The sequence below is a fragment of the Camellia sinensis genome, chromosome 3 (genome assembly GCF_055761805.1).
Source record: "Camellia sinensis isolate YWXY chromosome 3, ASM5576180v1, whole genome shotgun sequence".
Lineage (NCBI taxonomy): Eukaryota > Viridiplantae > Streptophyta > Magnoliopsida > Ericales > Theaceae > Camellia > Camellia sinensis.
In genome coordinates this window covers 6,685,925-6,697,721 of record NC_138963.1, presented here as the reverse complement: position 1 = coordinate 6,697,721, position 11,797 = coordinate 6,685,925, and positions in this window count along the sequence as shown.

Below are 11,797 nucleotides of genomic sequence, written 5' to 3'. Positions count from 1 at the left end.
TCTATTGTGTTTGACAGGGACTCAAAGTTTGTATCGAGATTTTGGCAGAGTTTGTAACAAGCTTTGGGGACTGAATTGAGACTCAGCAGTGCCTACCACCCACAGGCAGATGGCCAAACTGAACGAACGAACCAAACTCTAGAGGATATGCTCAGGATGTGTGTGTTAGACTTCCAAGGGAATTGGGAGACCTACTTGCCATTAGCTGAATTTATGTATAACAACAGTTACCATTCAAGCATTGGAATGGCTCCTTACGACGCTTTGTATGGAAGGAAATGTCGTTCTCCAATATGTTGGGCTGAAGTAGGTGATAGACCTTTGTTGGGACCGGAACTTGTGCAAGAAACAAACGAGAAAGTGAAACTAATCCAGCAACGCCTGAAAACTGCACAGAGTCGGCAGAAAAGCTATGCTAATGTCCGAAAAAGAGATAGAGAATATGAAGTTGGGGACCATGTGTTCATAAAGGTGACCTCGATGAAGGGTCAAACTCGGTTTGGTGTTAAGGGCAAGTTGGCGCCGAGGTACGTTGGACCTTATGAAATCCTTGAAAAGATCAATCCAGTATCGTATCGGGTAGCTTTACCACCGGTAATGGAGCACATGCACAATGTATTTCATGTATCGATGCTTCGAGAGTATTTAAGAGATCCACTCCATGTCATTGAGCCAACACACGTACTTTTGAAAGATGATTACACCTACGAGGAAAGACTTATCCAGATTGTGAATCAGAGGATCAAAAGACTGAGAAATAAAGAAATACCACTAGTAAATGTTGACTGGCAAAACCACGGAGGGACCTATGCAACTTGGGAAATCGAGGAAGACATGATGAAAAGATATCTGGAACTGTTTCCATTGAACCCGATGTTCTTCTAGAATGAAGGTAATTCAAGTTCGGGGACCAAACTCTTTTAAGGGGGGAAGACTGTAATAACCCCGACCCCAGATTAACATTAATTCGTGCTTAGTTAAGCCTAACAATAATTTAGGAAGGATTTGGAACTAATTTGCATGAGTATTGCATGATTTTTATGTTTATATCTGTTAGGCGTAGAAATATCTATTCATGTTTTAGTTTTGAATTGCGAATTGAAAGCCTTATTGGCGCCCGATTTCGAAATTGACTTGATATATGTGCTAGTTAGGATTTATAGAATTTTCGGAACGATTAAATTTGATTAAATTAATGCCACTAATCAACCTGGCTAAGCACATTTTGTTTAATGGCCTATTAGAGCCTTAGTGGCCCTTTTGAGCACAATAACACCCCCCTACTCACTCCCTTCTTCATTTTACATACACTCTTGAGTCCTCTTAGACCCAAAAACGTGAGAGTAGAAGAATTGGTCCAAGATTTAGAGATTTAGCTCAAATTCAAGGAGGTGCTAAGGATTGTTAACGATTGAAGAAGATTTGTAGAGCCTCAACCTTAATTTTGTAGATTGGAGCCTCTAGGTAAGAAACTAAACTCTCCTTTGAGTAATTGAGTTAGATTCAACAAGATCATTAGTGAACTAAGTGAATTCATATGGGAATTGTACTAGAAATGGGCCATACCATGCATGCATGTACATTTTCTTGTAAATTGAGCATGATTTCAAAGGTTTCTTCCATGCATGTGCTAACTTCACCTATATTTTGGTCATTCATCTTGCTTTCCATCAAATTATCAAGTTTGGTTATGTTTTGGAGAGCTTTAGCTCAAAAATGTTCATGCATGTCATGTTTTGGATCTTTTATAGAGAGTAAGTTGAGTTTGTGCATAATTGGGTTATTCTTGGGCCATAATTTCTTGAATTAAAGCTTTAAACATTTTGTTTTATGTGTTACCAAGGGTTTTTCAAAGTTTTGGCCCAGAAAAATGAGTTTTGGATGGTTGAAGGTCGAGTTTCGTGCTTGGAGGTCAATCTGGATTTTCCAAAAATTTGACCCACGCTCGAGCGAGGACTTTCACGCTCGAGCATGAAGCCTGAGTACATGCACTTCCGTTCGAGCGTGAAATGCGTATACCCAGAAGTTTGTGTGTTTTGTAGTCCGTTCGAGCGGGGGAAGCCACGCTCGAGCGAGGATTTGTGTCACACGCTCGAGTGGGGGTCGAGTGCTCGTCGAGCGTGAATTTCATGCATCTAGCACTTTTTCATAAGTTTCCAGTTCGCTCGAGCGGGGAAGTCCATGCTCAAGCGGAGCTTCTTTATCTGTATGTACGCTCGAACGGGGAAAGCCACGCTCGAGCGTGGACCTTATCTTCAGCAAAATTTAAGAAATGGTTTTCAATGCATTCTTGTATCCTCATTCCATCCTAGGCATTCCTAGGCCATGTTTAAGACCCTTTAATGAGGATAAGAGATTAGAAACACACTAAGAGCCAACGAAATAAGTTTTGTACAATTAGAACGTGTGTTTCAAGTGTGTATCTGTTATGTGTTATGTAGGTCACGTACCGCGTCCTGACTGACTAACATGCTCCGTCTGTTTGTCTCAAGGCCCACCGTGAGTAATAACTCTGTAAATTTATGTTTAACTTGAGTATTTTCTGGCTGGTATGGTATGATCTGTTTTCTGAAATGCTATCTTACGAACTATGAATAAATGTCCAATTTTTTGAAAAGTATTTGTGGCACCCTTAGTTCACGTGGCCCTCACCCGGGGGGTAACAATACCACGGCCAATCTGCACGTGGCTCTTGCCCAGGGGTAACAATACTGCGGCCAATCTGCACGTGGCCCTCGCCTGGGGGTAACAATACTGCGGCCAATCTGTACGTGGCCCTCGCCCGGGGGTAAGAATACCGCAGCCAATCTGCACGTGGCCCTTGCCTGGGGGTAACAATACCATGGCTACTTGCGCGTAGGATATGGACCTTTATGGTCGTTGGTACCAACTATGCATATGGGTTTTTGGACCAAATTGATCTGATAGCTAAGGGGTGTACCACGTATGATCTTATGCAAAATCTGAATATGAACATGAGTGTGTATCTAAATCTATTTCTGTTGTGAAGTCTGAATATGTTCTGATTTAAATACTGGATCCTAACTTGTGCTGGACATCATTCATAAAACCCCTTTACTCTGTTATTATTCACTGGGCTTTCGCTCACAGTTTATATTATGTATGTAGGTGAGCCGGCGGGTGATCAAGGCCAGAGTTGACGGCCTTTTGTTCTGTTTTTGTCAGCCAACTGTTGTGCCTCCCGAGGAGGTTTCGATCGAAGTCTCATTATATGGCTATTTTTGTATTTGTGCTAGTCTTTGTGACTATCTTGTAAAGTCAGGTCTTGAGATGTGTACAATCTGTAAATACCTTGTAAATATTGTGTATCTGGACTGGCATGTTTATATATATATATAAAGAAGTTTTGAAATGTTCTGTCCCATGTACGTTATCACAACTCATTGGACCTTGTCTATTTTGTATTATTGCTTCCGCAGCCCCTTATTATTTGCTGATCTGTTCAGAGGCCTTTGGTAATCTACGAATTACTGGCCGGTTACGGTGCTAAACCCACAAGTGTATCTGACTATCCCTGTCCGGTATATGAGTGGGTATGCCCCCAGAAGCTCGAACCAGGCTGCCTCTCACTCCTCCATATCTGTATCAATAGGAATCGAATCGCTCCCTACGTCAAAGCTTGTGATCATGGCAAATTCGTAAGGAGTCATTGTCATCTCTTCTGCGGTGGAAAAGTGGAAGGAGTTGGGGGTATCCCACCGCCTTTACACTAGTGCTCCTAGGAGGGGACAGCTAGCGGTGACCCGAGTAAAGCCAGAATAGAAGAGGCCGAAACCTATTTCATTGATGATGTCACGAACTCCAGCTGGGAGCTTGTTATACCAGTCTCGAGCAGTTGTAGCACTGTAGCCTCTGAAGGCGCGAGGCTCGCCCTGTGGCAAAAGACAAATGCATCAGAAGAAGTCAGTGCAGGAAATGCAGTCAGATATAAGGCAATGCATGAAATGTCGTTAGATACAAGACAATGTATGAAATGTAGTCAGATGAATCCGATACAAGGCAGTGCAGGAATTGTAACTAATGAAAGGTAAAATACATGAAAAATAGAGGTCATACCTCAACGGCAATGGCCGACAAGTGAGAATCTGGCTCCCTCAGCAAAAGACCCTCCGGTGCACCGCTGGAAAACTCGGTGAAGTGTCTGATGCCTTTGGAAGTGGGCAGTAAGTGTGTCTGTGGGTGATATCTCACTAGATCGAAAGGCCGTACCCTCAGTGGTAGCGGCTCTGGCTCGGCTTCTGCCTCCAAGTCAACCTCTAGGTCAGCTATCTACTCCTCTACCTCCGGCATAGGTGGAACAACTGGGGGAAACTCCGGAGGAGCCTCATCATGAGGAATCTCGTCCACCATCTGAAAATAGGTGCGAGATGGGTGTAAGGTGAAGAAAAATGAAGAAAAAGGGTAAACCTGGAAACAGTTAAACCCTAGGAGAGAGAAAATGTCAAAAAAAGTCAAAGCCGGGAAAAGTGTATAAAACTTGAGAGAAACTCGAGGGGAATAACCTAGAATGGTGGAAATGAGAAAGGAAGCACCGAAATCAAGTTTTAATTGGTTCAAAGTGAAGAAAATAAAGAGATTTTAGCAAATCAACTTCGTGTGGGGTGTTGAAAAACGCAAAGAAAGGGCAAATCTAGAGAGAAGGAGTATCTAGAGAGAGAAGGAGGAAGTTTTTGGACAAGAGGGTGTAAGGAAATGAGCCCTAGTGGCTCATATTTAAATACACGAACCAAAAAGTCAAGTTTGCCCTCGATCTGCCATCGATGGCTGGCAAGGCATATCAGTGTATAATTGATTATGATGTATTATGAGAAAAAAATAATATTTTATTTTAAGGTTTAATGTGTTTTCTTTATTAGTAAATTCACATTAGAATATATTAAGAATTAAAATTTTAAAATTGGAATTGGGCTTACTGGCATAATTTTTAGGTATAAATAGAATGGCCCTTCTTTATTTTATGTTTTTATTTTTCAAAAAAAAAAAAAAAAAAGTCCTTGCTTTTTTTAGGCCAAAAAAAGGCCAATTGTTTCGGAAAATTTTCTTAAAAAACCTACTATTTAAATGAAACTATTTTTGCACATGAAAGAAAATGATAATGTTTTGAATTTTTTATTTTCTGGAGATTTTATTTCAACTCAAAATATGTCTCAATACACCTAATTTAAATTCATAAATATTATTTTCTAATATATCCTAATATGAATTTACAGGAGCTTTTTGATAAATCCTCTTTCTAAGAGTTTTATTCCATCTAACCCATATTCTTTTTTACTATTCCATTATATCATATATAAGGTAAAAAGACCAAAACACCCTCAATCTCTCATGTCCCTTAATAATGTTAGAGTATATAATGTTGATTGTCATTATGTTTTGGTAGTTTACATACATCAAGATGTTGATTGTCCTTATATTCGTTTTAATTTGAAATAATTTTTTGTCATTTTGTTGTCAATTACATGATGTGTAAGTTTTAATGTCTTTAAATATTAAGTATTTGTATTTACTGTTAGTGCTATTTTAAATATTAAGTTGTTAGTGCTATTTCCGACCTTCGTCTTTGTATTTCCGTCTTTGTACTTCCGTCTTTGGTATCAGAGCCAAGTTATGTTGTATTTTGTTACTCACTGAATCATTATTTTGGTGTCTACTCATTCTCCTGTGTTGAAATTGTTTACAGTCTACTGTCTTAATCTGTCCAATTTATATCCATGTCTTTCCACGTTGCTATTAGCCACCCATCCTTCGTCCCAAGTCCTAGGTAAGACCTTTGGTTAGGCAGTGTTGGATTTTAGGGGTTCTTTGAACTGGGTGTGTGTGAAAACATCGTATGTGAAAACATGATAAAATTAGACAATGTATTGAGATCACTGTAAACTACTTCAAGATAAAATGAGTCGATTATTTAGAAGTAATTTTTCGGTTAGTTCTAGGTCAACAACTTTGCCTTCTATACCTAATCAACGTTTAGTGGTCAATGAAGAAGATGAAGAAATACAAAATGATAAAATTGATTTAAGTTGGAATATTCCACGTTTACGAATCAAAGAAATTTATAAAACTACTTTTATACAAAATACATTTAATGTTAATCTTCATGCTAAAACTTTAGAACAAGTCTATGCTTTAGAAAAACCTAGAGAAACCTGTCAATTATTTGATGCTAATACTATTAAACGTCATTTAAAAACTGATCACAATTTTATTCATTTAGGATTAATTCAGGTTGGCTTCAAACCATTAACACAACAAGGTAAAAATACTTCTGTTTTACTATGCTTAAGAGATGCTCGTTTTTTTTATTATAATGATAGCTTAATGGGTATGATGGAAACTGGTTTTCACAAAGGACTCGTCTATTTTAATTGTTTTCCTGATTTCACTCTTAGTCTTAGAGACCCCCATATATTAGATGCTTTAACTCTAAATATTCAATTACATGGCTCATTTACAAATATGAAAGAAAAGGTTCATAATATTGCTTTAATTTATCGTGTTCATTACAAATGTATTAAAACCAATTTGAATGTTCAAGCCTTATATAAAAGTCCTAAAGACAAAACCTTACTAATCCAAAGCAGTAATAATCATACTAATATAAATATTCCTCAAATGATTGAATGGAAAAATATTACTCTCCCCGACCAATGGATTACAGTTAATAAAAATTACAAACAAAATCAACGACAATCTATTTGTCAAGATATTCAAGATATTCAACAATTTATTGATGGATCTATTAGGATTAAATTTAATCGATCTCAATCTTCTTGTTATAGCACTTCTAGTATACTTACTGACGTTGAAACTAAAGATGAAATATTTAATACACTTTTATTCAGAAAAAATAGTCAAATTCATCTTGGTCACAATTCCCATAGTAAAATGAAAGGAATTAATAATTCAACAACTTCCCAAATTAGTAAATCTGTTTATTCTACTCACACACATCTATATGAAGACGATAATGAGTCTTAAGACTCCCCAACTCAAACTGATTTCGAAGTTATACCTCCAATAAATCCTCAATTAATGACTATTAGTAGACTCTTTACTCCTAATCTTGATAAATTACATATTGAATTTAAATCTAAAGATAATAAGACTAAACGTTATGCATATCGTACCAAATATGATTTGACTCAACAATCTAAAATTACTCGTCAATAGTACAAATTTATGATTGAACATAAAATTGAAATTCCTTTCTTTGAATATTTAGAAGACCATTATAAAAACGTTCAAACCATTATAAAACATAAATGGAAAACTTCTCCTACTACTACTATTAGTTCTAGCCATCCTCCTTTATCTACTATAATTATTGATCATCACGGCTCCGAAGTCCCAGCCTCTCCTTTTAAGTTACCTGGCACTGACCCTGAAATCAAAAAAGTTATTGAACAAAATAATTATACTAATCAATGTCTAAAAACAATTGGTAAATAATTAGATAAAATAGAAACCAATTTAGATGATTATTCGGCTAACAATACATCTACTAAACAATCTTTAGACCAACCATTGCTTAATTTACTTAGTAACCGCTCTAAACGTAATAGTTTAGTCACCCAAGATAATTCTACTGTCAAAGCCATTGAAGAATTATTTACTAAATTAACTGCCTCTGAAAAGGCTTCTCCATCTACTGAGAAAGGTCTTACTGTATTAAACCAACATCCTACTCTTGAATCTGTTTCTACTCATTCAGACCCTGACACAACTGAAAATGAAATTAATAATTTAGCTCAACAATTTCAATCAACAACTCTGAATAAACTCCATTATCCTAAACCTAATCCTACAACACTCACAAAAAATTAGTATTCAAGACCTACTCCCCCTGATCTCCAATATGAAGAAACTAATCTTAGTAATCAATTTTCTGTATCTGCTAAAAAATTATACAAATGGAATATTGATGGTCTCAGTGAAGATCAAATACTTCAAAAATCAAATCACTTATCTATGGTTGCAAATAGTTATCTTAGTAACTACCCTGATTATACTCAACCTGAAATTGTTTCCTTAATTACTTCTGACTTTACTGGTATGCTCAAATCTTGGTGGGAAAAATATCTAACTGAAGATCAAAGAGAATCTATTTTACATGCAAGTCAAAAAGATGAAAATGATTTACCTATATTTGATGAAACTATTGGCTATTATAAACCTCATGGTATAAATACATTAATGTACACCATAGTTCGCCATTTTATAGGAACACCTACTAATAACTATTCTCGCATACATGATCAACTTAGTAATCTCACTTGTCCAACCTTAAGTGATTTTCGATGGTATAAAGATGTCTTTACCTCTAGAGTTATGTTAAGAGAAGATTGTGCTAAATCTTTTTGTAAAGAAAAATTCATTAATGGCTTACCTAGTCTTTTTGCTCATAAAATTAGAGATGTTCTTAGTCAACCTACTGGTGTTATTGAATATGATAATTTAACTTATGGTGACATTAGTAGTATTATTCAAAAAGAAGGCCTAAGAATGTGTATTGACTTAAAACTTAGTCAAAAAGCTGTTAAAGATAAACATAAGGCTAAATACGAATTAGGTAATTTATGTGAACAATATGGCTTACCTCCTGTTGTCCCTTTTCATCGTAAAAAACATAAGTACCATAAACATAAATCATCTTACAAATATTCTCATAAGTATAAAAAGAATTATTCACCTTCAAAATCAAATGATAAATTTTATACTAAACCCAAAAGGAAATATTATAAAAAATATCATCCAAAATCTAAATCTAATAAAGATATTATTTATTATAACTGTGGTCAAAAAGGTTATTATTCTAATAAATGTAAAGAAAAACAAAAATTGAAAGATAAAGTTAATCAACTCCAAATTAATGATGAATCAAAACATCAATTATTTGAAATCTTCCAATTAAACCAATCTGATAATAATTATTCTTTTGATAATCCTAATACCTCATCTAAATACCATTTACCTAGTGATGATTCTGCTAATAACATTGAATTAGGATGTAATAATATTTGTTTCAAACCAATTAAACAAATCACTGTCCTTATTAAACAAAATCAAGAAGAAACTGCCCTTATTGAATTAATTGGTTGATTAGAAGATCCCCAATTAAAACAAAAGTATACTGACAAATTAAAATCTTTACTTCCTAACAGTGATCATAAACCAAAGCATGATAAACCCATTATTAGCTTATCTAAAACTTTAGAAAGATTTAAAAATAAACAAAAAGAAATTATATTACAAGATTTACAATGTGAAATTAATCAAATTAAACAAACTATTAAAAATTTACAAAGTAAAGATAGAGCTTTGGAAGATGAAATTATTACATTAAAACTCAATCAAAGTTTAAGAAAAAGATAATAAAACTCCCGATGAATCTGAACATGAATCTGAACATACTAACCCAGATAATCTTTTCTTTGATAATAGATCTCATCAATTCCATAATCTTGAATCTAATAGATTAAATCTTATCAATAAAATCCATATTCAAAAATGGTATTCAAAAGTCAAATTAATTATTAATGATTTTGAATTAAATATCATTGCCCTAATTGATACTGGTGCTGATCTTAATTGTATTCAAGAAGGTTTACTCCCTGCAAAATATTATGAGAAAACTAGTGAACAGTTAACTTCTGCTAATGGTAGTAAAATGCATATTAAATATAAATTACCTAAAGTTCATATATGTCAAGATAATATTTGTTTTAAAACATCATTTGTTTTAGTCAGAAATATGACTGATAAAGTTATTTAAGGAACACCATTTATATTTTTATTACATCCATTTACTACATCTAATGAAGGAATAACTACTCGAGTTTTTGATCAAATTGTTACTTTTAAATTTTTATCTCCACCTAAAATTTTAGAATTAAATCAATTAAAAGACTGGTATATTTCTCAATCTATTAATCGATTAACTTGTCAGTTACGTTTTCTTAAAGAAGAAGTCAATTATAAAAAGAATTGAACAACAATTAACTGATCCTGTTATTATATCTCAAGTTGAAGAATTTAAATTAAAATTAGAAACAACTGTTTCTTCTACTTTATCCACTGCCTTCTGGAATAGGAAAAAACATGTAGTTACATTATCATATAATAAAAAATTTAATGAACGACAAATCCCTACTAAATCCCGACCTATTCAAATGAATCATGAATTAGTTGAAATGTGCAAAAAAGAAATCAATGAATTATTAAAAAATAGAATTATTAGCCACAGTAAATCACCATGGTCTTATCCTGCTTTTTATGTAAATAAAAATGTTGAACTAGAACAAGGTGTCCCTCGCTTAGTTATTAATTATAAACCATTAAATAAAATTTTAGAATGGATTCGCTATCCAATTCCTAATAAAAAAGACTTAGTTAAGCTGTTATTTTTAGTAAATTTGATTTAAAAAGTGATTTTTAGCAAATTCAAATTCATCCTAAAGATAGATATAAAACTGTTTTTATTACACCCTTTGGTCATTATGAATGGAATGTTATGCCTTTTGAACTAAAAAATGCACCTAGTGAGTTTCAAAATATAATGAATGATATTTTCAATCCATTTAGTCATTTTTCCATAGTTTATATAGATGATATTCTTACTTTTTTCAAAATCAATTAGTGAACATTAGAAACATCTTACCGCTTTCTTTTATACTATTAAAAGTCATAGTCTAGTCATATCTGCTCCTAAGATTAAATTGTTCCAAACTAAAGTCAGATTTTTAGGATATGATATTCACTATAATACAATTCTCCCTATTAGTCGCTCTATTGAATTTGCTTCTAAATTTCCTGATGAAATTCTCAAAAAAACCCAGTTACAACGTTTTCTAGGATCCTTTAATTATATTGCTGAATTTTATGAGGACCTTAAGAAAACTTGTCAACCCTTATTTGATCGGTTAAAAGACAATCCTCCCCCTTGGTCTCTTACTCATACTGCTATTGTTAAACAAGTCAAACAATATGTCAAGTCTCTTCCTTGTCTTGGTATTCCTACTGAAAATTCCTTTAAAATTATTCAGATTGATACCTCTGATATTGGTTATGGTGGCATCCTTATCCAAAAAATCACTCCACAGTCATCTGAACAAATTGTTCGATTTCATTCCGGTGTCTGGAATAAAGCACAAAAGAATTATAGTACTATTAAACAAGAAATTTTATCTACTGTTTTATGTATTAGTAAATTTCAAGATGATATTTTAAATCAAAAATTATTACTTCGTGTTGATTGTAAATCTGCTAAATATGTTTTAGAAAAAGATGTTCAAAATCTTGCTAGTAAGCAAATTTTTGTTCGTTGGCAATCAATTTTAAGTATTTTTTATTTTGACATTGAATATATACCTAGTTGTCAAAATTCTATTTCTAATTTTCTTACCAGAGAATTTTTACAGGGTGGATAGTGAGTTATATCATGCCAATTCCATCTATTCCTTTCCATAAACACCGGATTAAATGCTATAAAACCTTAGTCAAACATACTGCTTCTCGCTTTGCCTTTCTCAAATCAACCCATTCACCCACTAAACATGCTCAATACATTCAATACCATCATATTATTTTAACTGTTTGCATTCTCATACTGACCAATTAGATATCCTCAGTGGATGTTGATTTACAATCACCTATTTTTCAGATGTCTCATCAAAGACCTTTGCGACCATCTAGCAAGGCTCTTGTGCCTTCTAGTCAACCTTTTGTTCCTTCTCCTTTGAAGCTAGTCACCAAATATCATCCTGCTGAATTGGTTCAC